The 25,839-nt window shown below is 44.8% G+C and overlaps 1 long non-coding RNA gene across 2 annotated transcripts in view; it reads right to left on the bottom strand.

Annotated features, from left to right (window-relative positions):
- Positions 1 to 22,068, bottom strand: part of LOC143782516 (uncharacterized) — an 80,506-nt gene extending 58,438 nt beyond the window's left edge. Inside the window, exons 1-2 of one of the 2 annotated variants that reach the window (XR_013216995.1) lie at positions 22,005 to 22,068; positions 20,689 to 20,874 (exon numbers count right to left, since the gene is read on the bottom strand). This is a non-coding gene — a long non-coding RNA (uncharacterized LOC143782516). Of the gene's footprint in view, positions 1 to 20,688; positions 20,875 to 21,814; positions 21,855 to 22,004 lie in introns of those variants that run through there. The other variant, XR_013216991.1, reaches the window with a different exon arrangement.
- Positions 22,069 to 25,839: the final 3,771 nt, after the last annotated feature.

The raw sequence follows: 25,839 nt of genomic DNA, 5'->3' as shown, positions 1-25,839 counted from the left end.
TAAATTTATTTTGTCTGTGACCCTGATTTGCTCTTTGTCATCTATTACCACGGACGCCTATATCGACTCTGGCGCCGCTTTGAGTCTTATGGATTGGTCCTTTGCCAATCGTTGTGGGTATGATTTAGAGCCTTTGGAGACTCTTATTCCTCTGAAGGGGATTGACTCCACCCCATTGGCTAATAATAAACCACAATACTGGACACAAGTGACTATGTGTATTAATCCGGATCACCAGGAGACTATTCGTTTTCTGGTGCTGTATAATCTACATGATGATTTGGTGCTGGGATTGCCATGGCTGCAGTCTCACAACCCAGTCCTTGACTGGAGAGCTATGTCTGTGTTGAGCTGGGGATGTAAGGGGACTCATGGGGACGTACCTTTGGTGTCCATTTCATCATCTATTCCCTCTGAAATCCCTGAGTTCCTGTCTGATTATCGTGACGTCTTTGAAGAACCCAAGCTGGGTTCACTACCTCCGCACCGTGAGTGCGATTGTGCTATAGATTTAATTCCGGGTAGTAAATACCCAAAGGGTCGTTTATTTAATCTGTCTGTGCCTGAACATACTGCTATGCGAGAATATATAAAGGAGTCCTTGGAAAAGGGACATATTCGTCCATCGTCATCTCCCTTAGGAGCCGGTTTTTTCTTTGTGTCAAAAAAAGACGGCTCTTTGAGACCATGTATTGATTATCGGCTTTTGAATAAAATCACGGTTAAATATCAATACCCATTGCCGTTGCTGACTGATTTGTTTGCTCGCATAAAGGGGGCCAAGTGGTTCTCTAAGATTGATCTCCGTGGGGCGTATAATTTGGTGCGGATCAGGCAGGGGGATGAGTGGAAAACCGCATTTAATACGCCCGAGGGCCACTTTGAGTATTTGGTGATGCCTTTTGGTCTTTCTAATGCCCCTTCAGTCTTCCAGTCCTTTATGCATGATATTTTCCGCGATTTTTTGGATAAATTTATGATAGTGTATCTGGATGATATTCTGATTTTTTCGGATGATTGGGACTCTCATGTCCGGCAAGTTAAGAGGGTTTTTCAGGTTTTGCGGTCTAATTCTCTGTGTGTCAAGGGTTCTAAGTGCGTTTTTGGGGTTCAGAGAATTTCCTTTTTGGGATATATTTTTTCTCCCTCTTCCATTGAGATGGATCCTGTCAAGGTTCAAGCTATTTGTGATTGGACGCAGCCCTCTTCTCTTAAAAGTCTTCAGAAATTTTTGGGCTTTGCCAACTTTTATCGTCGATTTATTTCTGGTTTTTCGGATGTCGTTAAGCCATTGACCGATTTGACTAGACAGGGTGCTGATGTTGCTAATTGGTCCCCTGATGCTGTGGAGGCCTTTCAGGAGCTTAAGCGCCGTTTTTCTTCTGCCCCTGTGTTGCGTCAGCCTGATGTGACTCTTCCTTTTCAGGTTGAGGTCGACGCTTCTGAGATCGGGGCTGGGGCAGTGTTGTCGCAGAAAAGTTCTGACTGCGCCGTGATGAGGCCTTGTGCCTTCTTTTCCCGTAAATTTTCGCCCGCTGAGCGGAATTATGATGTTGGGAATCGGGAGCTTTTGGCCATGAAGTGGGCGTTTGAGGAGTGGCGCCATTGGCTCGAGGGGGCCAGACATCAGGTGGTGGTATTGACTGACCACAAAAATTTGATCTATCTTGAGACCGCCAGGCGCCTGAATCCTAGACAGGCGCGCTGGTCATTATTTTTCTCTCGGTTTAATTTTGTGGTATCGTACCTACCGGGTTCTAAGAATGTTAAGGCGGATGCCCTTTCTAGGAGTTTTGAGCCTGACTCGCCTGGTAACTCTGAACCTACAGGTATTCTTAAGGAGGGAGTTATCTTGTCAGCCGTTTCTCCAGACCTGCGGCGGGCCTTGCAGGAGTTTCAGGCGGATAGACCGGATCGTTGTCCGCCTGATAGGTTGTTTGTTCCTGATGATTGGACCAGTAGAGTCATCTCTGAGGTACATTCTTCTGCATTGGCAGGTCATCCTGGAATTTTTGGTACCAGGGATTTGGTGGCAAGATCCTTCTGGTGGCCTTCCCTGTCACGAGATGTGCGAGGCTTTGTGCAGTCTTGTGACGTTTGTGCTCGGGCCAAGCCTTGTTGTTCTCGGGCTAGTGGATTATTGTTGCCCTTGCCTATTCCTAAGAGGCCTTGGACACACATCTCGATGGATTTTATTTCAGATCTGCCTGTTTCTCAGAAGATGTCTGTCATCTGGGTGGTGTGTGACCGTTTTTCTAAGATGGTCCATTTGGTTCCCCTGCCCAAATTGCCTTCTTCTTCCGAGTTGGTGCCCCTGTTTTTTCAAAATGTTGTTCGTTTGCATGGTATTCCTGAGAATATCGTTTCTGACAGAGGAACCCAATTTGTGTCTAGATTTTGGCGGGCATTCTGTGCTAGGATGGGCATAGATTTGTCTTTTTCGTCTGCTTTTCACCCTCAGACTAATGGCCAGACCGAGCGGACTAATCAGACCCTGGAGACATATCTGAGGTGTTTTGTGTCTGCTGACCAGGATGATTGGGTTGCTTTTTTGCCATTGGCGGAGTTCGCCCTCAATAATCGGGCCAGCTCTGCCACTTTGGTGTCCCCGTTTTTCTGTAATTCGGGGTTCCACCCTCGATTTTCCTCCGGTCAGATGGAATCCTCGGATTGTCCTGGAGTGGATGCGGTGGTGGAGAGATTGCATCATATCTGGGGGCAGGTGATGGACAATTTAAAGTTGTCCCAGGAGAAGACTCAGCTTTTTGCCAACCGTCACCGTCGTGTTGGTCCTCGGCTTTGTGTTGGAGATTTGGTGTGGTTGTCTTCTCGTTTTGTCCCTATGAGGGTCTCATCTCCTAAGTTTAAGCCTCGGTTCATCGGTCCGTATAAAATATTGGAGATTCTTAACCCTGTTTCCTTCCGTTTGGACCTCCCTGCATCCTTTTCTATTCATAACGTTTTTCATCGGTCGTTATTGCGCAGGTATGAGGCACCGGTTGTGCCTTCCGTTGAGCCTCCTGCTCCGGTGTTGGTTGAGGGTGAGTTGGAGTACGTTGTGGAAAAAATCCTAGACTCCCGTGTTTCCAGACGGAGACTCCAGTATCTGGTCAAGTGGAAGGGATACGGCCAGGAGGATAATTCTTGGGTCACTGCATCTGATGTTCATGCCTCTGATCTGGTTCGTGCCTTTCATAGGGCCCATCCTGATCGCCCTGGTGGTTCTGGTGAGGGTTCGGTGCCCCCTCCTTGAGGGGGGGGTACTGTTGTGAATTTGGATTCTGGGCTCCCCCGGTGGCTACTGGTGGAATTGAACTTGTGACATCATCTTCCCTGTTCACCTGTTCTGATTAGATCTGGGTGTCGCTATATAACCTGGCTTCTCTGTTAGATGCTTGCCGGTCAACAATGTTATCAGAAGCCTCTGTGCTTGTTCCTGCTCCCAGACATCTACTAGATAAGTTGGACATTCGTCCATGTTTTGTTTTTGTATTTTGGTTCCAGTTCACAGCTGCAGTTTCGTTACTGTGTCTGGAAAGCTCTTGTTGATCAGGAATTGCCACTCTGGTATTATGAGTTAATGCCAGAGTCCTAAAGTAATTTCTGGATGTGTTTTGTTAGGGTTTTCTACTGACCATGAAAGTATGCTTTCTGTCTTCTGCTATCTAGAAAGCGGACCTCAAATTTGCTAAAACTATTTTCCTGCTGCGTTTGTTATTTCTTCTAAAATCACCGCCAATATATGTGGGGGGCCTCTGTCTCCTTTTTGGGCATTTCTCTAGAGGTGAGTCAGGTCTTATATTTCCCTCTGCTAGCATTATTTAGTTCTCCGGCCGGCGCTGGGCATATAGGGATAAAAAGTAGGACATGCTACCTGGCTACTTCTAGATGATGCGGTAGGTTTAGTTCATGGTCAGTATAGTTACATCTTCCAAGAGCTTGTTCCTATTGAGGCTTATGCTAGTTCTCTGGCCATGGAGATCATGACAGACAGCTGTGCTTGTAGTACCATCTATAGAGCATGAAAGTAACTCCTGTTCATCCTCCTCTTCCTCTTCCTCATTGTCTACCAATCCTCGTTCAGAAGACATGAGGCTGGGCTGAGTGTAATCCCCCTGTATGTTTCCTTGCGCGATGTCCTCGTGCTCCGCCTGCAATGCATCCTCTTTAATTGTGAGCAGAGAGGTTTTCAGAATGCAGAGAAGCAGGATGGTGATGCAAATTATGGCGTCATCGCCGCTCACCTTCTTGGTGAAGTCCTCAAAGTTTTTGAGGATGGTACATATGTCTGACATCCATGTCCACTCCTGAGGTCTTATGTGTTGAGTCTGAACTGAATAACGATGGCCTTGTTCATGCAGGTAGTCAACAACTGCCTTCTTCTGCTCACAAATCCTTTCCAACATATGCAGTGTAGAGTTCCAACACGTGGGGACATCACACACCAGTCGGTGAACCAGAAGCTGCAAACACTGCTGAAGCACAGCAAGGGTGGCTGAAGCTGTAGCTGACTTTCTAAAATGGGCAGACAGGTGGCATACTTTCATTAGAAGATTCGGCAGCTCCGGGTAACTTTTGAGAAAACTTTGAACGATGAGGTTAAGCACATGGGCCAGGCAAGGTACATGTCTGAGCTCACCTTGCCTCAGAGCCGCCACCAGGTTCCAGCCATGTCACACATGACCATGCCTGGCTGTAGGTTCAGCGGTGTCATCCAAAAATCTGACTGCTCTTTCAGAGCTGTCCACAACTCTTCAGCATTGTGCGGTTTGTCACCTAAGCAGATTAGCTTCAGCACAGCCTATTGACGCTTGGCTGAGGCAGTGCTGCAGTACTTCTAGCTTCTGACTGATGTGCTCATTTCAAAAATGGAGGCTGAAGAAGAGGAGGAGGTGTAGGAGCTGTAGACTGTGGGGGCAACCCTGATTGACATAGGGCCTGCAATCCTTGGCATGGGGAGGATGTGTTCCATCCCAAGATCTGACTGGGTCTCGGCTTCCACTATGTTAACCCAGTGTGCCATCAGTGAGATGTACAGTCCCTGCCCACAAGCACTTATCCACGTGTCCGTGGTTAGGTGGACTTTCCCAGTAACAGCATTGTTGAGGGCATGAGTAATGTTGTGGGACACGTGTTGGTGTAATGCCGGTATGGCACACCGGGAGAAACAGTGGTGACTGGGCACCGAGTACCTTGGGACGGTCGCCGCCATCAGGTTTAGGAAATCTTCCTTCTCAACAAGCCTAAAAGGCAACATTTTGAGCGCAAGCAGATGAGAAAGGTTAGAATTTAGTACTGTGGCCTGTGGAGGGTTGGCTGGGTATTTCCACTTGCATTTCAATGACTGTGGTATAGACAACTGAAGGCTGCGCTGGGACAAGGATGTGGACGAGCTTGATGATGGTGCTGGTTGACTGTAGGCAACAGCAGGTGCAGGCCACTAGGCATCTTCACATGCACGGTGAACTGTGGATTGGCTTATATTCAAAACTGTGGAAGAAGCAGTGTTGTCACCTGCAGACAGTGTTCCTGGATCCTGGGGTTCGGCCCACAAAGTCGGATGCTTTGCTGCCATGTGCATGATCATGTTGGTGGTGGTCAGGCTGGTAATTTTGCTACCCCTGCTGATGCGGGCATGGCATTTGCTGCAAATGGACTATTTAGGGTTATCAGCTGAGTCTTTAAAAAATAACCAGACTCGGGAAGATCTAACAGTTTGAATGGCAACTTCTGTCATGTTGGTGTTACGGGGAAAGGATGCACGCCTTCTGTTTGCGGCCACCACACTGCTTCTTCCTTTCTGCCTGTTGGGGTGATATGCCTCCTTCCCCATGTGTGCTGCTGTCCTCCTGCCAGGTTGGGTCAGTTACTATGTCATCAATCACCTCATCTTCCACATCTGCACCCTGCTCCTCCTGACTTTCTGGCAATTGTGTCTCATTATCGTCCACCTCTTGTGACACTTTCCCACCATCGCCTTCATGTGACCATGGATGTTCAAATCTTTGGGCATCGCTACATGCTACCTCATCTGGCCCGACTTCAAGTTGACCGGCCGAGAATCCAGAATCTTTAAATGGAAAACTGAACAGCTCTTCGGAGTGTCCAAGTGTGGGATCAGTTGTCTCAGGGCACTCGGCATGGTGGGAGGGAGGAGGATCAGGCTGAGTAATATGTTGTCCAGACTCATGGCTACTCAGACTTGACCATGAGGAAGACGAGGTGGTGGTGGTGGCTAAGTAACTGGAAGCATTATCAGCTATCCAACCAACAACCATTTCACACTGCTCTGTCTTCAATAGTGGTGTGCTGCGGTCCCCTAGAAACTGGGACAGGAAGGTCAAGCCAGAAGATGTGGGTCTTTGTTGTGGCCCACTTTCTGCTTGGCCATGGCCTTGTCCTCTGCATGCACCATCAGCATCACGTCCACTTCCCCATCCCTTGCCCCTTGCCTTGCCCATTTTAAATGGACTACTGAAATATTAGTTCTATACAAATGGATTAATTTGGAGAAAACTTATATGTGATCAGTGTGCCTGAGAAGCAAGTATTTGGAGACCACAGATACACCAGGCATCTGACGGAGATAACAGACAGTTTAAATATGTTGTCTTTAAAAAAAAAAAATTTAACCACAAAATACTGAGTAGACCAAGGCTAGCAGACAAAACAATGCAATGTATGCCTGCAAAGCGAGGATTTTGACACCACAGATACACCAGGTGTCTGACAGACACAACAGACTGTTTAAATGTGTGGCCTTTTTAAAAAAAAAAAATTTTTTATACCACTAAATACTGAGTAGGCCAAGGCTAGCAGACAAAACAATGCAACATATGCCTGCAAAGTGAGCATTTAGACACCATAGACACACCAGGCATCTGACGGAGGTAACAGACTGTTTAAATGTGTGGCCTTTTAAAAAAAATAAATAAATAAATTAAACCACTAAATACTAAGTAGACCAGGGCTAGCAGACCAAAAAAATGCAATGTATGCCTATGCCTGAAAAGCAAGAATTTGGAGACCACAGATAGACCAGGCGTCAGATGGAGATAACAGACTGATCAAAATGTGGCTTTGATTTTTTTGGGCCCACCAAAATTGTGTCAATAAGTAGGCTATGACAAAAATTGGAGTACTAAAATTGTAAGAAATTTAGCGCAATGATATGCAATGCGTGTGGCGTACAAATCAGTGATAAATATAAGAACTGTAGCTAAATATTTTTGGGCCAGCTACAGATTTTTGGGGCAGCAAAATTGTGCCAAAAATGTTGTAAGATACTTCAAAAATAATATAGTACCAAAAAAAGGCCAGATTTTTCTGCGCACTCACATCTGATTAAATTTTTAGATTTTCACGCTCTTGTATTGCAATGACCTGGCTGTAGTCTGCAGCGTGTCCAAGCAAATAAATGTAGAAAAAAGAGGTCTATGGATTGCTTTCCAATAAAATGAGAAGGTATAAGCTGCAAAAAAAAAAAAATTGCCACGGATACCTGCAGCTACGTATATATAAAATATGCAGCAGCAGACAGGAATGGAGCTTTTTGAGGTATGCAGTGAGATCTATATACTCACATACAGTGCCTGCAGGCCTTGCACTGATGTGGATATGTGCACATAGACTCCCCTGCCTGCCTAGCTCTGCAATCTATGTACCCCTGAATTAGCCCTAAAAAGGACTGTTGGTTTATCAGGATTTGTGGATTGAACACTAGTAAACCCACACTAACTAATAAATATAAGTATCTAACCCTATCTCAGCAGCAGCTCTCACTACACTAGCTGAGTCCAGAGCAGAATGCGGCAAGCAGGGTGGTGCCAGGTCTCTTATAGACCTGATGACGCTGTGCGGCCAGCCAATCACTGTAATACCACAACAAAGATGGCTGCGGCATTACAGTGCATGGCAGACAATCCCTGCATTCTGATTGGCGCTCTGAAAAGCACCAAAGCTAAAAGGAGGAGACCTGAGCTCCCGCCGAATAATCCCGGAAATACTTTATGCTCACCGAGTACACCGAGCATATTGATACTCAGGCGACTACCAAGTAGTGGCGAGCACGTTCGCTCATCACTACAAAGCAGGCATAACTGCATGTGAATCAGCGAGGGCCAGGACAGTAAAGTATGCAAGTCGGCAAGCAAAGAAATGGAACAAGAAAAACAAGAAGACTCATTGAAGACTCCAGGAATAGAAGCAAAGAACTGATAAATGGAAGAACTGTATGCTATCAGCAGACAGATGGCCAATTTCAGAGATGGTAAATAAATTTATGGTTTCCTGCAGGCAGAGATTATTACACATTGTTACAGCTGCACTGTAGTATGAACAGCACAAGTATCGCAGAGAAGAGTTCATTATGATTACAGCAAACAAATGGTTATCACAGGTCTGAGCCAGAAAGTAAGTGTAGTTAGATTATAATCAATCAGAAGTTTGATGAAAAGATGATTAGCAAGCTGTGATGTAGTGACCCCTGTAACAGGTAGGGGGCGCTGCATGGTCTCCCCGGTATGTGCACGGAGTCACATTGAGGCCGTGAGGATCGACCTGCAGTGATGTCAGGATCATGTGACCAGCCCATGTGATCCATTACTGTGGGTGTGGTTACAGGTACATAACGTGACCAGGGTGTAGGTCACAAGGTCTTCTGTGTGGTTCCTGTGTGGTTCCAGTGTTTGGATCTGAATGATCCAAGTGCAATGTCCTGGAAGCCTGTGTAGGAAGACCTGGGAGGAGGCTTCCTGGAAAGCACATGGTTTGGACCTGGTGGCCTGTGGTGTTGGACTAAGTCCTGAATAGCACCCAGTCAGGCCACATGGCTCTGTGGTGGACAGTCCCAGGTGGGATGGACGTCCTGAAGACCACAGTGTGATCATGGTCCTGGACAGTCTGTGTTAGAAGCTCCTGTGAGTGGAGTCTTCTTGGAGCACCTGAGAGACTGTGGACCTGGTTGATCAGTGTTGGGGAAGATACCGGCCTTCGGTGGCTCTGGACTGACTGTTGTGTGCCGGCCAGGCAAGTTGGTGAACCCCGTAAGGCAGTTTCCCCAGGAGAGAGGACTGACAAGGAGTCAGCAGATGGAGCAGGAGCTCCCATAAGGTATCATTGACTGATGGTGCTTGTTATGTTCTATGAACTGTGTGGTAACTCACCGCAACTGGTCAGGAGAGGACCAGCACGTTTAGTTGCTGCCGACTAAGGATATGAAACTTGATGTGATGTCCTGGTACAGTGTGTAAATGGACTGTTCATGTTGTGGTTTATGATACCTTAATAAACCAAATAGACTGTTTTGTTTTAAAACCCGTGCCCGTGTGCTGAATATCGCGGCCAAGCGAGTGTCCCCCAATACACTCAGTAGGAATAGTCTTACAAAGCTGAGACAAATGGATGATGAGGCAAACTCCAGGAGTATATGGGTGACACCACAGGTTCCTGGTTGTCACAGTGGCATTGCTTTCCTCACGGGGAGAGTGATGTCACGCTTGGAAGTGAGGAAGCATCTCTCTTATCAGGTAAACACAAGCATACAACATGTTCATACTCCAGGCCAGAAGATTGAGCTCTGATCCAGCTTGTGGGTGGATCCCCTATATATATTCTGGTCTGGAGGGAAAGTGAGTTCAGTTCAGTCAGTGAGTGCCAGACAGCAGACTGGAGCAGTCTGAGGCAGAGAGGAAGGAGAGGGGCCGTGCTGCCATGAGAAGTGCTGCAGCTCCTGGAAGGAGATAGCACAGCACAGAGATGAGAACAAGCTGTAGTGAGCATGTAGGGGAGATAGAGCTCAGGAGAGTGAAGAACTGGGGAGTTAGCTGCGACTGGGCTACCTCCCTACTTAGCGCAGACACCGGTAGCCAGAAGACCAAGGTTGTGAGTGACTCCACATCTCACAGCAGAAACCAGCAGGACAGTTGGATTACAAGTCACCTGTCTGCCCTTACACCTGAGGACACAGTAGCGCATAGAGCCTGGATCGTGATAGAGGCCCTGTAAAAAGGCTCGAGCTACCTGTCATATGGGTAATGTCCTACCAACCTGGAGGACAGAGAGAACACATGAGGACCTTGTGAGAGGCTCAAGGAAGCAAGGGACTACACCACAGCGCAAGAAGGAAGGCTTCTATCCCTGCCTGGTAAGGGGGACTCACAGCTCGTTTCCAAGCCAACCGGACCATTGACACCTGTGATCCGGTACCCTGGACTGTGGCTGCCTGAATTCATCAGTAAACCAGGTAAAGAGACTGCAAACCTGTGTCCTCCGTTTCTTGCTATACCACCCACCATCTTCATCTATACACCAGGAGCTGTTATGACCCCAGTGGACAGGGTCTCAGAGGAACGTGTAAGTCTGCGAGATTCAAAAATCCAGCTCATAGGGCTGTGGTAACTGGGTTGACCAAATAGCTACTCCTAACGCCAACACTAGAAGTAGCCGGGGATCATGCCTACGGTGATCGCTAGATGACTCGCGCCAGCCGGAGAATCTAACTACCCCTAGGAGAAGAAAACAAAGACCTCTCTTGCCTCCAGAGAAAGGGACCCCAAAGCAAGATACAAGCCCCCCACAAATAATAACGGTGAGGTAAGAGGAAATGACAAACACAGAAATGAATCAGGTTCAGCAAAGAGAGGCCAGCTTACTAATAGCAGAATATAGCAAGATAACTTATCTGGTCAACAAAAACCCTATAAAAATCCACGCTGGAGATTCAAGAACCCCCGAACCGTCTAACGGTCCGGGGGGAGAACACCAGCCCCCTAGAGCTTCCAGCAAAGGTCAGGATACAGATAGGAACAAGCTGGACAAAAATACCAAACAAAACAAAAGCAAAAAGCAAGGAAGCAGACTTAGCTTGAAATACAGGAACCAGGATCATAGGACAAGAGCACAACAGATTAGCTCTGATTTCAACGATGCCAGGCATTGAACTGAAGGTCCAGGGAGCTTATATAGCAACGCCCCTGAACTAACGGCCCAGGTGAGGATATAGGAAAAGGCAGAAGCTCCAGAGTCAAATCACTAATGACCACTAGAGGGAGCAAAAAGCAAAATCACAACAAGGAGCCCTGGGGACCCAGCTTCACCTGTGGGAATCCATACCATCTTAGGTGCCATAACATCACCCCAGTGGACCCCGGTAAGCAGCGTTGGCCATCCCTGACCGAGAACCACAGGTGGTTTCACGAACAATTCCTAATCTATTCCTAAATACCCCTTTAAAGACTTTTCCCTTAACATGGGTGCCCAGGGCCATGGACCGAGTCATTGCCGCTGTGACACATCTCTTTACGTACTGGACCCAGTACCGAGTACCCCTAGGGCCTGGCGGGTGTTCCACATGTGGAACTGAAAGTAAAGCTTACTGAATACCTATAGAGCACATAGCTGTTTGAGTTATCCTTAGAAGGTCTTGAGTGATGATGTCAAGGGTAGCTGCTGGGTCACAGCTGTAACTCAGTGAGAACATACACAAAGGGAATGGGGAAGAAACCAAGAACCAGTGCCTGAGCTAGGACAGGTGAGTTACATTAACATTTCACCTAATCTCTGAATGCATAGTTACAGTTGTGCTCAAAAGTTTACATACCTCAGCAGAATTTTTGCTTTCTTGGCCTTTTTTCAGAGAATATGAATGATAACACCAAAACTTTTTCTCCACTCATGGTTAGTGGTTTGGTGAAGCCATTTATTGTCAAACTACTGTGTTTTCTCTTTTTAAATCATAATGATGACCCAAAACATCCAAATGACCCTGATCAAAAGTCCACATACCCCATTTCTTAATACCGTGTATTGTCCCCTCTAACATCAATGACAGCTTGAAGTCTTTTTTGTTAGTTGCGGATGTGGTTCTTTATTTTCTCAGATGGTAAAGCTGCCCACTCTTCTTGGCAAAAAGCTTCCAGTTCCTGTAAATTCCTGGGCTGTCTAGCATGAATTGCACGCTTGAATTCCCCCAGAGTGGCTCAATTATATTTAGGTTAGGAGACTGAGATGGCCACTCCAGAACCTTCACTTTGTTCTGCTGTAGCGAAAGACAGGTCGACTAAGCCTTGTGTTCTGAAACGTTGACATGTTGGGACGTCCAAGTACGTCCCTTGCGCAGCTTCCGGGCTGATGATTGCAAATTTGCCTCCAGTATTTGCTGATAATGTGCTGCATTCATCTTTCTTTCAACTTTTACCAACTTTCCTGTGCCTTTGTAGCTTACACATCCCCAAAATATCAGCAATCCACCTCTGTGCTTTACAGTAGGAATGGTGTGTTAGGGCTAGCGGAACGCACCAAGTAAATAGATTAAGTTATTGGTGCGTTCGCAGCCCAGGATCCACTATGCAGGAGGAACCTGCTGCTAGCAAATGGCACTATATGGCGGTATAAGCGAACTCTGTTACTTCACAGAGTCGCCGACAAAAGAAAGCACTGAGCCCTGTTAGACTGACAGGAGTACACAGCTAACTGCTGAGCTGATAGCAGTCAGTGGTCTTGCACACACACAAACTCCTCACCGGAGGTGCCGGTATACTAGGGGCTTATTTCAGCCGGGACCCAGAATACATACACACAAATCTCCTCACCGGAGGTGTGGGTATTCTAGGGCTTATTTCAGCCGGGGACCTAAATACATACACACAAGACCACACTGGTGCAAAGCACATAACACAGATTGATACTAGCGCATGACCGTGTGGTCATGTGAAACTTTTATAGCTGCAGCAACTTCAGGACCTTCCCAGAGGGACCAATGGGAGGCTGCCACAGAATTTTAGCAACTTCTGGACCTTCCTAGAGGACCAATGGGAGTTGCTGCAGTACCTGAGCATGTGACCCTTGATCTCCAATGAGAGATCTTACCCTGTGCATGCTCAGAAGGGGAAAAGTAGGACTTAGTCCCAAAGATGTCTGCTCGCCGCTGACCAGTACTGGCTACAATGGCAGAAGCTGGAAAGGCAGCAGTAACCCTTTGCACAGTATCAGACTGAGCGAGACGCTGGGACCGACGCCTCCGCTGAGCAGGCTCCACTGTGGCAGGAGAAGAATGGGAGACCGCAGCAGAGATGGCTCGAGATTCCCCCTGTGCAGAGGCGGGAACTCGACCCCTAACATGGTGTTCCTTTCATCATAGTCCATAGAGTTTTTCTTTGCATCCCAAACAATTTTCCTGGTAGCTGTGGACAAAATTTTTGTGGGTCTACCTAACCATGGTTTTGTTTTTACAGATCCCCTGATTTTCCATTTGGTAATCACAGTTTGACTGGCATTATCAATTCCTTGAATATCTTTTTTTTTATCCCTTTCCTGTTTTATACAGTTCAACTACTTTTTCCCTTAGATCCATTGACAATTAATTTTGCTTTCCTCATGACTCACAATCCAGAAACATCAGTGGCTGGGTGAAAGATGTAAGGGTATGTGTCCACGTTCAGGATTGCATCAGGATTTGGTCAGGATTTTCCATCAGTATTTGTAAGCCAAAACCAGGAGTGGGTGATAAATGCAGAAGTGGTGCATATGTTTCTATTATACTTTTCCTCTAATTGTTCCACTCCTGGTTTTGGCTTACAAATACTGATGTAAAATCCTGACCAAATCCTGATGCAATCCTGAACGTGGACACATACCCTAAGGGTACCGTCACACAGTGGCATTTTTATCGCTACGACGGCACGATTCGTGACGTTCTAGCGATATCGTTACGATCTCGCAGTGTCTGACACGCTACTGCGATCAGACACCCTGCTGAGAATCGTACGTCGTAGCACATCGTTTGAAACTTTCTTTCATCGCTGGATCTCCCGCTGTCATCGCTGGATCGTTGTGTGTGACAGCGATCCAGCGATGCGTTCGCTGGTAACCAGGGTAAACATCGGGTTACTAAGCGCAGGGCCGCGCTTAGTAACCCGATGTTTACCCTGGTTACCAGCGTAAAAGTAAAAAAAAAAAAACCGTACATACTCACCATCTGATGTCCGTCAGGTCCCTTGCCGTCTGCTTCCCGCTCTGTCTGTCTGCCGGCCGGAAAGTGAGAGCAGATCACAGCGGTGACGTCACTGCTGCGCTCTGCTCTCACTGTACGGCTGCACTCAGTCAGAGCAGGAAGCAGACGGCAAGGGACCTGACGGACATCAGATGGTCAGTATGTACTGTTTTTTTTTTTTTACTTTTACGCTGGTAACCACGGTAAACATCGGGTTACTAAGCGCGGCCCTGCGCTTAGTAACCCGATGTTTACCCTGGTTACCAGCGAACCTCGGCATCGTTGGTCGCTGGAGAGCGGTCTGTGTGACAGCTCCCCAGCGACCACACAACGACTTACCAACGATCACGGCCAGGTCGTATCGCAGGTCGTGATCGTTGGTAAATCGTATAGTGAGACGGTACCCTAAGAGTCTGTCTGGATCCCAGAAACTTACTCAGCTTTTATGCGCACACTGATTACAAGCAAACAGGTCACAGGTGAGGATGTTACCTTGTGTCAACATCTGTGCATCTTATCAGGCCAAAATTACAATGTGATCTTTTGATCACGGTCATTTGGATGTTTTGGGTTGTCATTATGATTTAAAAAGAGAAAACACAGTAGTTTGACAATAAATGGCTTCACCCAACCACTAACCATGAGTGGAGAAAAAGTTTTGGTGTTATCCATGCTCTCTGAAAAAAGGCCAAGAAAGCAAAAATTCTGTCGGGGTATGGGGTACCATATGGGGTATGGTGTCGGGGTACCTTTGAGCACAGTTGTATCTCAGCTTGCACATGTGCATAAAATATATACAGAACAATTTAGAAGCAATTACTGAACTGCTCTGTATCACTATCCACAAGCAAGCCAAATTCCATAGTGGTCATGCCCCCTCTGTTCCTCCTACTTTAACGGTTTCTCTGCCTCATATCTATATCTTAGAAACCAATAATATTAGGTTAATTGTCTTAATTTGTGTCCTTCACATAATGACAGTAGCAATGTATAATTTGGAAGACACTGCCAAGGAGGTGGAATTCCACAGATAGAAGGAAATGGAGAATGTTCTTAGACATGAGTGGAGAGGAAACGAGCTAAGCTGAACAGGAAACAAGTTGTCGTACAATTATCCAGCAGAGATAACTGGGAAAATGAATGCATTTCTTTTCATACCGCAATGACATTTACATGATCCTATATAAGAGAAATAGCTAATTAATCAAATATGTTTTTCAGTCTTTTTGTAACTAAATTCTTATTTAGAGATGACGTGTCAATGTATTTTTTGCATTTTCGCTACAGAATTCTAAAGGATTCTACATTATTTGGTTGGAACAAAAGTGGAAACAAACTAGCTTTTGCACACTTAGGTCCAATCTTTTATTTAGGTTTTTTTATATTTGCAAAAGACCAACATCCATAACATCCATGTGGAAATGGATCTCATTACATTTTGTGGGAACCAACCACCAAGGATTGACTGAGATTTCCAAGATCATTTCTCACTTCGTACTTTTTGATGCTCAAATATTTCTGTTGAGACTTCCATAATCACACATGTTTTGGCAGAACTACTGATGTATATCTTGCATTTTTGCCCCAGATTTTCTCCTTGAATTATAGTCACTGGTCCACAGCAGTGAGTGTCAGTAGAGTTATGACTAGCTACTAGAGTTGTCCTGCAAGCAATCTAACTGCTCTTTGATCCCTTAGGCCGGGTGCACATGATCTGGAAGTAGCAGCGCATTGGACGAAGCGCATGTTTGCTGAATTCAAAGCGCTGCCATTTATTGAACGCTGGTAAATCTACATGTCTTCACTGAACCGTGCGCGTTCACCACGTTCAATACATTCTATGAGTGAAATTTTGTTACTCACTGTCCTCAATAGGGGTCATAATCTGAATTCTTCATATGTATGTTTTTGGGATGAACTTACAGATACTTTCGCCACAGTTATTTACAAAACTAAGTGAAAAACGTACCTAAATCTATAATATATACAAAAGTATATATGATTATTTTTACTATATCTACTTTATTATTATAGAGCCATTAATTTCCACTGCACTTTATAGAAATCACCATCTATGTCCCTGTTGGGATCTAAATTCCCTGTCAGTATGTCTTTAGATAGTGGGAGGAAACCAGAACCCAGAGGAAGCCCACGTTAACACAGGGAGAACATGCAATCTCCGAGCAGATGTTGTGAATGTGAACTTAGGACCCAATCGCTGTAAGGTGCTAAACATTGAGCCAAATGCTGCCCCACATATTTATATATATATACTTGAAAAAGTGTTCATTTCCTGTAAACTTTTCCACATTTTTTTCATGCTACACTGACAAACTTAATTGTATTTTGGGGGGATTTTATGCGATATTTCACACAAAGTAGTAAGTATTTATGAAGTGTAAAGTAAATGTTGCATGGTTTTCTACATATGTTAGCGCTATATAAAAATAAAGATTATTCTTATTATTATTATGATGACATCCGGGTTACCAGACCTGAGAAACTTCCTGTCATGCGCAGTGCAAGTCTCTCAGGTCAGTGTGCAGCGCTGACAGCTTCTATAGTATGCAGATGCTGCTTCATCTGCATGTTATAGAATTATCAGCCTGCAAAAAATGAGTGTCCCATAGTGGGACAAAGTATAAGGCCTGTCCCACATGTCCAGATAATTCCGGTACCGGAAAAATCGGTACCGGAATTATCCGTGTCCGTGTGCCCGTGCATTTCTGCGGCACATCAGTGTGGCACACGTGTGGCACATGTGTGCCGCCCGTGTGCCGACTGGGTACCACACGCACCGTGCAGGAGACAGCACTAGAGATAAGCGCTGTCCCCCCCACGTGGTGCTGAAGCCGCCATTCATATCTTCTCTGCAGCAGCGTTTGCTGTAATAGGGGTGGAGCCGCATATTCATTTCTGTAATGACCGCATACAGTAGAAGCTGCGGCCAGGACAGGACACTGCGAGGGAGCCGGGTAAGTATTTTAATAACAGCGGGCGGCCGCACAGGGGGTGGGAGGGGGGTGGGGACATGGATCTTTATGTTAAACACGAGAAACCAAAAAAAAAAGGATTATTCATATCTTCTCTACAGCAAACGCTGCTGCAGAGAAGATATGAATGGCGGCTTCAGCACCATGTGGGGGGACAGCGCTTACTGTAGCGCTGTCTCCTGCATGGCACACGGACTGCACACGGACAACGTCCGTGTGTGGTACATGTTTTACATGGACCCATTGACTTTAATGGGTCCGTGTAATACGTGCGCTCCCACGAACACTGACATGTCTCCGTGTTTGGCACACGGAGACACGGTCCGCAAAAAATCAATGACATCTGCACAGATGCATTGATTTCAATGTGTCTACGTGTGTCAGTGGCTCCGGTACGTGAGGAAACTGTCACCTCACGCACCGGAGCCACTGACGTGTGAAACCGGCCTAAAAGATAGAATGAAGTAAAAAAAAAAATTTAAATAATTGTAAAAATATATTTTTTAAAATAATAATAAAAAGCCAATATATATTCTATCCCTAAATACATATTTGAATAAAAAAAATCAAAACATTAAAAGTACATATATTTGGTATCCCCGCATCCGTAAGGACCCAACCTATAAAACTGTCCCACTAGTTAACCCCTTTAGTGAACACCATAAAAAAACAAGGCAAAAAAAAAAACAATGCTTTACCATCACACTGCCGAACAAAAAGTGGAATAACATGCGATTAAAAAGACGGATATAAATAATCATGGTACCACTGAAAACATCATCTTGTCCCGCAAAAAACAAGTGCCCACACAGCTCCATCACCTTAAAAATAAAAAAGTTATAGCTCTCAGAATAAAGCGACGCAAAAATAATTATTTTTATATAAAATCGTTTTATTGTATAAAAGCGTCAAAACATTAAAAAAATATAAATGAGGTATTGCTGTAATCGTACTAACCCGAAGAATAAAACTGCCTCATCAATTTTACCAAACGTGGAATGGTGTAAATGCCCTCCCCCAAAGAAAAGAAATTCATGAATTTCTGTTTTTTGTTCATTCTGCCTCACAAAAATTGGAATAAAAAGTGATCAAATAATGTCATGTGCCCGAAAATGGTACCAATAAAAACGTCAACTCGTCCCACAAAAAACAAAACCTCACATGACTCTCTGAGCCAAAATATGGAAAAGTTATAGCTCTCAAAATGTGGTGATGCAAAAACAATTTTTTGCAATAAAAAAAATTGTCTTTAGTGTATGATAGCAGCCAAACCTAAAAACCCACACTAAGGTCTCTTTCACATGTCCCGATATGTCCGGTAACGGAGATGTCAGTGTCCCTGTGTGTAATACTTTTGGCCCACGTGTGGCATTGCGTGTGCTGCATCATTACCAGGACAGGCACCAGGGAAGAAGTGTTACAGTAAGCGCTGCTCCCCGTCGCCGGGTGCTGAACATGGCTCTCCTCATTCTCCCCTGCTTGTGCTGATCGCCGGCACAGCAGGGGAGAATGAGGAGAGCCATGTTCAGCACCCAGCGTCGGGGAACAGCGCTTACTGTAATGCTTCTTCCCCGGCGCCAATGCGTGTCACATGGATGACATCCATGTGTGTTATGCGTATGCATGTGTGCTGGATGTTTTGTGGCCCATGCTGACATTAAAAAACATGTGCACAGACCCATTCACTTGATTAGGCAAATAGCACTCCATTCCAAGTCTTTCCGCATGGCTTCCCAATGGTATAAAATTATGTCACACACCCATGGTGTCAATATAATCACTGCACCCCTAGATGAATTCATTGAGAGGTGTGGTTCCTAAAATGGGGTCCATTATCGGGGTTCTGCTGTTTTGGCACCTCATGGGCTCTCCCAGTGGCTCATGGCACCTGCGAACCATAACAGTAAAATCTGGCGCTCCTTTCCATCTGAACTCTACCATGTACCCAAACAGTGGTTTACCCCCACATATGGGGTATCGGCGTACTCAGGACAAATTGAACAATAACTCTTGAGGTCCAATCTCTTCTGTTACCCTTGGAAAAAATAAATATTGGGGGCAAAAAGATCATTTTTGTGGAAAAAATTTGATTTTTATTTTTACGGCTCTACGTTATAAAATCCTGTGAAGCACTTGGGGGTTCAAAGTACTCACCACATATCTAGATAAGTTCCTTACGGGGTCTAGTTTTTAATATGTGTCAGTTGTTTTTCAATTTTCAAAATTTTCACCAAATTTCCATTTTTTCACAAATAAATGCAGGTAATATCAAATAAATTTTGCCACTATCATGAAGTACAATATGTTACGAGAAAACCGTGTCAGAATCATCAGGATCCGTTGAAGCGTTCCAGAGTTATAACCTCATAAAATGACAGTGGTCAGAATTGTAAAAATTGGCCCGGTCATTAACGTGCAAACGACCCTTGGGGGTAAAGGGGTTAATAATAAAAGACTAAAGCAGGCTACAACCTTATTTACAATAGTACATCATTATATTCTTTAAGGCTGCTTTCACACATCAGTTTTTTGCCATCAGGCACAATCCGGCGAATTTTGAAAAAAACAGATCTGATCCGGCAAAAGTTGCCGCCGGATCCATTTTTTTCTCATAGATTTGTATTAGTGCCGGATTGAGATGGATGGCCTCACGTTACATCCGCTTTTTGCCGGATCCGTCGGCCGGAGAAAACGGACATGCATTTTCCATTCTGGAGAGTCTCTCTCTCTCGCTCCAGAATCCACAATAGCCAGCAGATCCACATACTCGGATTAGGTGAAAAAAGTGATCCGTTGCATCAGTTATTCACAATTTGCAATGGATCCGTTTTTTAAAAAAATTTGCCAGATTCTGCCTGACAGCAAAAAACCGATGTGCGAAAGTAGCCTAACTATTAAATAGTGGCCAGTAATAATAAAAATCTCAAAATATCTGTACGTTAAAAGTTCCCAGGTAGCATATATCCCTTATAATATATTGCATAATGTCTCACTTTACATTTGCTGACTATATAATAATGGTAATCAAAGCTGAAATCTCGTGGCTTTATGTGTTGCTGTGTAGTGATTGGCAAAAATATATTTCTACCAAGCCTGTAGATGAAACAACTTACAATTTTTACCCTGGCACTGAATGAGAATATGATTTTGTACAAAACTGCATTGTCACTACTTACTGTACATTCATCATTTTCTGCACAATAGCTTGATCTATTAATATCTACTACTTACACCGGTTTAGTTCCATGATTACAATATTACCAATTTCCTTCTAAAAAAAAAAAAAAACCTCAGGGAAGCTGTCATACTGATGAGAAAAAGGAGATGCGTTCTAGCTTCTTTGAATCCAAACATCTATTTTAAAATGGTTCTTAAAAAACCATGGCAATGGCAAAGTTCACATGGCAAGATATAGTTTCACATTTCAAACGCTCAAGGCGTCCTTTATCAAACTATACATGAACAGATCCTATACAGCTTTTATACAAAATGTGACCAATGAAAGAGAGATTTGAAATTACATGACAAACATGCTAATCACATTAAAGTTCCATATGCCAAAAAAAGTGGAAGAGTGGAGGGGAAGCAAAGGAGAGGAATAGAAACAAGAGAAAAAGTATGAAATACATAAAACCAGGTCATTACATGCATATACTTTGACGCAAAAAGAAGAATTTTTTTTTTTTTACAATGGAACATAAATACCTTGCAACTATTCAGACCCGCAGGATGGCATGTTCCCAAATAAAAAATCCAAAATGCCTCTCTGGTCATTAGAAGTCTCTTGATGGATGTGCAATGCGTTCTATTCCAGAAATCCTAAATAAAGCAGTACTTCATTGATGACAATGAATAAAATGCCTGGATGCAAATGAAATCGCATGATTTGAACTGGAAAGAAAAAGAATGTCAGTTATGTGTTCAGAAATTCTGACCTTTAAATTGCAGATGGTACAACCTATGTACATCAGATCACATTCAATGCACTTTATCATGTAGACAACAGTGCGAGAGTTGCAGTTTATATATTGTTGTACCGTATATACTCGAGTATAAGCCGACCCGAGTATAAGCCGACCCCCCTAATTTTGCCACAAAAAACTGGGAAAACTTATTGACTCGAGTATAAGCCTAGGGGGAAAAATGCAGCAGGTACCGGTGAATTTCAAAATTAAAAATAGATGCTCCATACCGTTCATTATGGCCCCATAGATGCTCCACATAAAGCTGTGCCACATATAATGCTCTGCACCGTTCATTATGGCCCCATAGATGCTCCACATAAAGCTGTGCCATATATACAATGCTCTGCACCGTTGCCCCATAGCTGTGCCACATATATAATGCTCTGCACCATTGCCCCATAGCTGTGCCATATAGTGCTCTGCACCGTTGCCCCATAGCTGTGCCATATATATAATGCTCTGCACCATTGCCCCATAGCTGTGCCATATAGTGCTCTGCCCCATAGCTGTGCCATATAGTGCTCTGCCCCATAGCTGTGCCATATAGTGCTCTGCCCCATAGCTGTGCCATATAGTGCTCTGCCCCATAGCTGTGCCATATAGTGCTCTGCCCCATAGCTGTGCCATATAGTGCTCTGCCCCATAGCTGTGCCATATAGTGCTCTGCCCCATAGCTGTGCCATATAGTGCTCTGCCCCATAGCTGTGCCATATAGTGCTCTGCCCCATAGCTGTGCCATACAGTGCTCTGCCCCATAGCTGTACCATACAGTGCTCTGCCCCATAGCTGTACCATACAGTGCTCTGCACCGTCCATTATTGCCCCATAGCTGCTGCTGCAATAAAAATAATAAAGCACATACTCACCTGTCTTGCAGCTCCTCGGCGCCATCTTCCCGGCGTCTCCCTGCACTGACTGATCAGGCAGAGGGCGGCGCGCACACTATATGCGTCATCGCGCCCTCTGCCTGAACAGTCAGAGCGGAGAGAGAGACGCCGGGAAGATGGCGCGGCGCCCGGCGTGTGGAACCAGGATAGGTGAATATGCGATACTTACCTGCTCCCGGCGTCCCGCTCCTTCCCCCTGCCTGTCTTCGGTGCCGCAGCCTCTTCCTCTGTCAGCGGTCACCGGCACCGCTGATTAGAGAAATGAATTATGCGGCTCCGCCCCTATGGGAGGTGGAGCAGCCTATTCATTTCTCTAATGAGCGGTCCCACGTGTCCGCTCAGGGGAAGAGGCTGCTGCACCCGGAGATCGTGTAACAGGCAGGGGGAGCGCCAGGATCGCCGGGACTAGGTAAGTATATGACAGTGCTCACCCGCCGACCCCACCACCGATCATGACTCGAGTATAAGCCGAGGGGGCACTTTCAGCCCAAAAATTTGGGCTGAAAATCTCGGCTTATACTCGAGTATATACGGTATTTTAAATTGTTGGGTGTTAAGTTGGAGAATGTGTGAGTTGTTGCAGAATGTTCACATGTTCGACATCTAGATCCTCTGCAGCCAAAGAAACCGGATGGTATAACCATGTCTTTTGTCTGGCTGTGGGATTAAAGAGGATGGGTGAAATAATATTTCCCAATATCGCAGCTCTCTTAGCAACTATGTGACAACCCAATTCTAAAATGGTAGATAAAGTACAATCCTCATATAAAATAGGAATATGTTTCTGAATTAGCTATTTAATTTTAGAAAACTGAGGACTATACTGAATAGAAAGAACTGACTTGCTACCCATTGGGGACTTGATCCTATGCTTGTAACAAGATGTCACCTGTGCTTTCTGTGCACTATATCCACTGCTCTATTCAAAGACCGTTAAGGATAACCCTTTCTTTTTAGTTTATCACAGCATTTTTTCACTTCTTCCTCCGAATAGCATCCTCATTACAGTTTCTAGTAATGCGAGTTAATTCCCCTACTGGTATAGATTTAATTGTATGTTCGGGGTGACTACTCTTCGTATGTAAAATGGTATTGCCTAATAAGGACTTGGAAATGTGGATGTGATAATATTCCTTCCATTCACACCTTCCAATTGTAAATCCAAAGATTAAATAGAAGACAAATGAGCAGTGTCTGTAAAGAAAAGGTTGACTTGATTAGAATTAAGGGAACGGATGAATTCTGATATGGCAGATACATCACCAGACCAAAAAATCAGTGTGTCATCAATGTATCTGCCATACCAGAAAATGTGTGATAAAAAAGGATTGTCAATCATGTACAAAAACTTCTCCTCCCAATAAGCCATCATTAAGTTGGCGAGTGAGGGTGAGTGTTTCCCACCCATCGACACTCCTCTGCATTGTAAATAGCACTGGCTGTCAAAGCAAAAATAATTATGGTCTGGTGCTTCTACACTTATGATGGTACAGCATGGCTGTGTTATAATGAACAATTTAGGCAGAGGAAAGCGGTTTGACCAAATTTCCCCTGGGACTATAAGGATATTAGCTTATGTTTGAGCCTAATGGCAGCCCCCAAATTGATATTGCAGTCCTTTCCTGGGAGTTCTGGACGTGCCGCCAGTACTGCAGCATCCTCTTCTAGTACAAGAAAAGGTGTGTGTTAGCAATTGAATGAAAAAGAGTGCCGTTTTTGATCTTCATGCAAGTTTAAGCATGAATGCAATACCAAATGTTTCAAAAAGGGAAAGGGCAAAGCAAGCGAGTCTTCAGCAAAAATAGAAGTCTGGTGAGAGTAGATCGGATCCTACATTTTTTAAGTAGGTATCCTGATAGAGGGATGGCCTGCTTGTTGCGGGAGAGTTTCAGTTTTGGTTTTAAGATTCCCTTTTTGGCTGAGCCATGTACTATGCTGCCCATCAATTTGTGGTTGGCCCGTATGTATGGGGATGTTGTTAGGGACAAGGTACAGAAGGAAGTTGTGCTCAGCAAGCTGGTCGGACCGTGTGATTCCCCACTGTGCCTGATTTGCGGGTTTCCTCTTTGGGGTAGTTCCTAAAAAGGAACATCGGTTATTGACTGTATAAGCTCAGAGTTGGTGTCAGTTTCCTATGTACATTTTGATAAGGCAGTTAAGTGGGTGGGTAGGCTTGGGGTCATTGATGGTTAAAACGGATATTGAGTCTGCATTCTGTTTACTTCCAGTGCATCCAGAGAGTTTTCACTTGTTAGGCCGGTGTCACACTTGAGAGTGCAATGCGAGAAACTCGCGCATCAATACCTGGCACTGCCGCCAGCACTCTGGACTGGACCATTCAGCTGCATAGAGATGCATGCAGCCACACACTCCGGTCCTGAGTGCCTGAGTGGTTGACTACATCGAGAGCTTTGTGTGATTAGGAACATAGCCTTGCAGAAATGTTTCCTGTTGTGGGGGATTTGGAAGTTTGGGGCTCTGAACTGCATTTTATGTATGGCAATTTAAGCATGGTTCATAGTATAAATAACATGTCAGCAGGATGGCCACCTGTGGTTGCATTATTACATCACCTGGTTTTGAAGTGCTTAAAATTTAACCACTTTCTGACCTCGGACGGGATACTACGTCCGAGGTCAGATCCCCTGCTTTGATGCAGGCTCCGGCGGTGAGCCTGCATCAAAGCCGGGACATTATTGCGCTGACGCTTTGACTCGCTTGCAGTGGCAATGATTTTGGGAGCTAGTACCAGATGCGAGGCCCTGTTCTGTGTATAAGGGGTTAATTTTGGGGAAGTAATTTTGTGTGGGGAATGAGGAGTGAGGGGGTTTGAGGGTCTTTATAGATTGGCTTAGCGAGAGGAACTGATGTGGGGTAGATAGATCAGGGTCAAGAAAGAGGCAGGCATCCTACACCTGGATGCGGGGCTTATAACGTCCCACCCACCCTTTTTTGCTGGTCGTATTATGGGTTGTCAAATAGAAGGGGATTTGAGGATTATCATTTCAGCTGCTTTGGCCTTTCTATATCCATCATCACGCAGTGGTGTTTTATTTTAGGTAAGAGGATGGGAAAGGGTTAATTGTGGGGCCTTATCTTTAAGGTTGGGCAACTTATTCATACAATTCCAGAGTCATACAATTTTGTTTTGAGAAAGAAGCTGGTGCAGCTCTGAAACGTATTAGCTAAATAAACTACACTTTTGCCCCATATCTTTTATGAAGACTTTTCTACAAAGCAGCACAGCAGTTTATCTGTGGCTCTCCCTTCTTCCTATCCAGGTCAGGACATAAGCAGACTCAAAACCATCCAGTAATGTCTCCTCATTTGAAATCTATGTTTAACCCACAACATTTCATTGTATTCAAATGGAATAGTAATTCTAGGTCTTTCCACCCTGTATCTCTCACTCCCCATTTAACCTCTTTCCAACCGTAGACGTATCCATACATCCCAATAGACTGGCGCTTACCGACATGGGATGGATGTATATGTCCAGGCGATTTTGCAAGCACAAATGCTGATTCTGACAGCTGACACCCGGCACTCAGTGCCAGGAGCAGTCCTGCACCGCTCCCGGCACTTTAACGCCCTAAATGCTGTGTTCAAACTCGATTGCAGCATTTCGGGAGCAGACAGAGGGAAGAAAACGCCTCTGCCCTTGAATCAGACACCCAGCGACATCATCGCGGGATTCCGATTGTTGCCAAGGTGATCCGATGTTATGATGATTTCTGGATCACCAGGCACTAGGAAGTTAGTTAGATCATGCACAGTGCATGATCAAACTCACTTGTGTCTGCAGTGCTGAAAGTTTATAATGTACAGCAATGCTCCTCCATTGCTATACCTTATAACCGCGATCACTTCAGAAAGTAAAAGTGCCATAGTGGGACTATGTAAAAAAGTTATTTATTTGTTATATTTTTACAAAAATCACTAAATAATTATATATATATATATATATATATATATATATATATATATATATATATATATATATA

Source organism: Ranitomeya variabilis, chromosome 1 (genome assembly GCF_051348905.1).
Source record: "Ranitomeya variabilis isolate aRanVar5 chromosome 1, aRanVar5.hap1, whole genome shotgun sequence".
Taxonomy (NCBI): Eukaryota; Metazoa; Chordata; class Amphibia; order Anura; family Dendrobatidae; genus Ranitomeya; species Ranitomeya variabilis.
Note: the sequence above shows the minus strand (reverse complement) of the source record. Positions and strands in the feature narration are given on the sequence as shown.